Source organism: Pinus tabuliformis, chromosome 7, assembly GCF_031772625.1.
Source record: "Pinus tabuliformis cultivar Carrire ecotype Pingquan chromosome 7, CPIR1, whole genome shotgun sequence".
Classification (NCBI taxonomy): domain Eukaryota; kingdom Viridiplantae; phylum Streptophyta; class Pinopsida; order Pinales; family Pinaceae; genus Pinus; species Pinus tabuliformis.
In genome coordinates this window covers 1,751,017,867-1,751,022,957 of record NC_142293.1, presented here as the reverse complement: position 1 = coordinate 1,751,022,957, position 5,091 = coordinate 1,751,017,867, and the positions used below count along the sequence as shown (strand labels likewise).

The 5,091-nt window shown below is 39.6% G+C and overlaps 1 pseudogene; it reads right to left on the bottom strand.

The window, feature by feature from the left end:
- Positions 1–728: 728 nt before the first annotated feature.
- Positions 729–2,989, bottom strand: LOC149255346 (exocyst complex component SEC15A pseudogene; annotated as a pseudogene).
- Positions 2,990–5,091: the final 2,102 nt, after the last annotated feature.

The window sequence follows — 5,091 nt, the reverse complement described above, 5'->3', positions numbered from 1 at the left end:
AATCTTGTGCTTGGAAGTGATATAGCTTCAATATCCATGTTCTACCAATAAAAACTCCCCACCTTTTCCCCTCTAAAAAATACAAATATAGATTTCAATCATCCCAAATTCTGTGTCCAGTCAAGCCTTATTCAAGAACCATTGCCTCCTCTTTGGTCAAAGGTTTCTAGAGTATATTTTGTATTTATGCACCTTCTTTCATTTTAAATCATAAAATGGTTAATTTTTCCAAGTTTACACATATTTTAACAAATTAAAGGCATTCTTGATGCTCAGTTTCATTTCTTGAAGATACTTGTTGACTGCACTTTATAGATCAGCCCTGTAGAAATTGATTCAGGACCATATTCAAAGGGCTGTCATAAGAAAGGAGGTTCCTATGCATGTAAGACAAATAAATATAAAATGGGAAGTAAAAACATAAAGGGAAAGGGGCAAAACAATATTGCACATTACATAGTAGATTAGAAAGAATATTTTATTAATGATATAATTCACCTAAGTCTCATGGGATAATATGTTGATTTTACCAAGGCTTTTAACTTTTGTAGCTAGACAAATACTCCATACAACAAATTGTATTTTTCCTAAACGCTCTGAGAAACAGAAAGAATATTGCTATAAACCTGTAACATGTAAACAAACTTTAATCTAATGACACAAGAGCATGAATATAAATTAAACATCCAGTGTTTCCAGCAGTGACTTGAAACATACCATTGAATCCGTCAGTTGAAATACTTCAATCTCCTTACTAATGTATCCATGGACCTTTTTCTGCGAATTTTCTTTAAACTCCTACTCCCCAATGTTCCAAATAACCTTTCAGGCACATCTCTTAATTTTGTAGAAATAATTGCAACCTTTCTATAATCCAAAGCACTGTAGTGTTTCTCCCTTATAATAGGGTTCATGAATTTCTCTGGCTGGTTGCTCAATAAAATATTAAACAATTGACACACTTCTGCTAAGCAGTCCTTCAAACTTGTAGCACCCTGAAGCTCACTCAAGCTAGTGTTGTGGAATTTCTCCTCGACAAATGACTCTAGCACTCTTAAATCATTATCAATACCCATTATATCATTCATATTGAATCTTTCGACATTGTCCCTCATAAGTGTCAACATGAGGTAGTCTGGTATGTGCTTCACCACCCCCCTTCCTACCTTCTTCAAAGAATCCGATGGTAATATTTTTTTTGTTGTAGAAACCAACCTCTCCAAGTAAATTACCACCTCATTTAGATACTCACTGCCATTTTGTGGAACTTCATCTAGGTTCCAATTGATGTTGTTAGTTACCAACATAAACTCATCCACCTTAGACTTGACTAGTCTCAACATCGCTTCATGTGCAACATCTTGAGAGTTCTTCAAGACAATTCGAGCTGACAATGCAACATGCAGCCTTTCTGCCACACATGTAGGAATGCCACAAAATTGGGTAGCATGTTGCATAAAAAAGTCACAAGCTCGCTCCAAAACTGTCATATTGGCAGCAATATGCATGGCATGAGATACCCCTAGCATGGAAATGTTGATCAATTTGAGTAAAGCCTCATTCATAACATTGATCAAAATCTTATCTAGATACTTCTTCACAACATAATAGAAGTCCATGTGACCTCCATAGGATAGATAGCTCACAAAATCCTCTATGAAAGACCTCACAATGCGACAACAATCAGGCACCGTAGCAGAAAATAATGCAATGTAAGGGAAAGAAGACATGATATCTAATGTCTATAAATGGAATGCCAACACATTCATGTTGTACTCATATTAAGAAAAGGACCCACCTGGTGGCCATATCTTCTCAAAGTCACACCAAGTAGACTCACATAATCCTTGATAACAAGAAGATAGCTTGCAACCTGCATACATGAAAACTAATCCTCTAAAATATATCTCATATTTTCTACAACTGTATCCGACATCATTTCCACTTGGGGAGTGGAGATTAATCCTCCAACCATCCTCAAGACACGATATTCAACTATGAAAAATGCAACAATCTGAGAAAGAAAAACTGATGTGATTCTAGAAAAGGTTGCAGTGATGAGACTTGCAAATCTGAATTAAGTTGCAGTTGACAATTTGTATAGTAGTAATCCTGGAACTAGTCTTCGAGCCCAAGAAAATTTTGGATATGGTGTGCCCTATAAACTGGAGTGATGTCGAATTTCAAAACAGAATCAACATCTTTCGTATCCTCAATGTTTAAAGCATATACACATTCCCTTACACCTGACCTGTTTTGTTCCTCTGCCTGCCTTTTGTCGGCCTTGCAGCTCCTCTTCTCTCTGTTGAGCTAAAGAAGCTTGCCTAATTTCCAACTGACCAATTTATTTAGTAGTACTCCTAATCTTCATTAGCCATTCATTGAATTCCTTTTTCACTCTTTTATCAATGTGGGATTTGATTTCAGGGATCTTCTATTCTAGCATTTGTTGAAGCGCCTTGGCAAGAATTCTAGGCAAATAATCTCTTTCTATCGAGTCTAAAGTTTTCAATGTGAGGTAGTAACTATCATTTATAACATGTTGGTTGCATTTCACAGACAACTCCATGGCCTGTGCATAGATTTTCGATGAATGGATTGATTCTGTTAAGTTTTTCTTAATTGCATAAGCTTCTATAAGCTCTCCAACTTTAGCCAGGAGAGACTTATCCACTTGTTGAAGCTCGTAATTCTCATTAGTCATCCCATTCTTTAACTCATCCGCATCTACTAAAACCCCATGGGGCTCATCCACTGCATGGATGAATTCCTCATAATGAACTTTACATAAGTCCTCTATTTCAATCTCCTTTTTCTTGACAAAATATTTGAGCTGATGCAATAGAGATTCTGCTTTCCCAACCTCAAATTCTTGTCTAATGATTGAAGCCAAATCCTCTCCATTACTAATTGCAGAGGTTAAGGCCAATTCCTCCCCTTTGTCACCCCCATTCTCTACCATGCATCTCCTCTTGGTTTTAGTTTTCATTTTATCATATGTGCATAATCTTAATCCTCAAAAGGGTCAACTGGTCATCGATTCTGGTTCAGAAAATTCAACTATTTCCCCATTAAAATCCCAAACATCCCTCACCCTCATATCTGAATGTGTTAATTGATCATCGATGTCGGTTCAGGAAATTCAATAATTTTCCATTAAAAACCCCAACCGTCATTCCCCTTGTAACTGAATGGAAGACAGGTGAAAAAAATCACAAAACAGGAACTCTTTCTTCGTTATATATATTTCATTCAAAGTTTCAAACCCTACATTAATGAGTTTGTAATAGCTGAATGGAAAATAGGTGAAAAAATTAGAAAACAAGAATTCCTTCTTCATTATATATTTCATTCAAAATTTAAAACCCTGCATTAATGAGTTTGTAATGAATGAAACCACAGAGTGAGGTGAGAGAAATTAACTGTTACCTGGATCTCCATTTGGGTAGATGGTTTTTTTACTAACCCAACAAGGTAGAATATCCCATACACAGAATTCGAACCTGAAACCTGGCGTATCCACCTATTTTCTTTAAGTAGTGTTAGAGATTCCAGTGGCCACTCCATTAAATATCCCTATTCCTCCCCTCTCTTATTTACCTACCTGGCACCTTCCAACATTTGGTGGTCTGCAAGTTTGGTTAAGAATCCATGATCATTGTGGTTTCTTGGACGATAAAAAATCCTTAATGCTAAATACTACGGATTAAAAAAATACAACACTAATTTTTGGAGGGAGAATCAGGATTTCAAATTAACCCACGAAGTAATGGAATGGAAAATCTAGTATTTTTCATTGTTTTATCTTTGATATTGAATTGGAATGCCCCGGATGCGGGTGTTAGATAGGATGGGACGGGCGTGGGCGGCAGGCCACATGCCGGCCACAGGCCATCACGTGGCATACGTCGGAGGCATAGGTAATGTAAGCGACTGGTATAAGGTGATGTTGCAGAGCAAAGTAAATGCCCTACACAACAATTCGGCTCAAGTGGAGGTTGCAGGTATGGCGGGTGAGTTCCAAGGTAAGGCAGTAGAGGCTATAAACAATGTTGCAGCATATGGTCAGGGAATGTTGGTGGCTCTTCCTTCAGGCAGGTCTTTGCAATTCTGGTTGCCCTGCCTCTCCGTCTCCGCCAGGATATCCTCTCTGTCTGTCTGGCTCATTCCGCAGTCTGTTCCGGCAGCTGGTTGTTTGGATTATTCCGTGGTCTGTTTGAATTTCCTCTCCTTGACCCCTGTAAGAATGGTGAGACCTCGACAGCGTCTGCTTAGCCGTCGAGGCACTTCTAGAGGAGGAACCTCTCGTAGTCACGAGGTGGATAATGTTGTCCATTGCTGTCATTGCAATAACTTACGCTCCACTGGAGCTAATCCCCTTCACTCCAGTCAATTCATGGACGCGGGTGCATCGAGCTCGGCTACCTTGCCTGCCTTCGGCTCTGCTATCTTCAATTTTAGCAGTTCCATGAATAACCCGCAGATTAGTGCGCATGTTTCGGTCCTGTTCATTGAAAATTCCCAGGAAGACAATGACTCCCTGGATGAACATGGGCAGAGGAAGGCTGACAGCAAGATGCAAGAAGCAAAGGTTCCTGAAACTAATCCGGAGAAGGAGGTTAAAGATCCTGCCTCAGACCTGGAAAATGTATCGAAAAGCAGGCTTGATCAGAGGGAGAGGACCAGCGAAGCAGAAGACACTGCTCCCACTGCTGCTGAAAGGGAAGCTTACTGTTGGTGCCGGGTAGAGGAGGTGCAAATGGACGAATAGTGATGCCCGAGCTCAAGGTTCACATGGCTCTTCTGTCTGGTCTTCTGGTCTCTTTTGCTGTCTGTTTTGGCTTAGTTTTGGCATCAATGCTTTGTGTTTATGTCTCTGAAACTTCGTTAATGGGTTGGTTACTGTTAGTCTCCCCTGCGTGGGATAATCCGGATTTCTGGTTGGCGCCCCTACGTGGGCTAGCTCTTTTGGATGGTTTCGCTTCTCTGTTTGGCGCCCCTGCGTGGGCTAGTTTTTTTATTAGCCTCAACTGCTCCTGGATGATATTCCCAGAGCCTGGTTCTCTTTGTTTTATCATGATGTAAATTTTG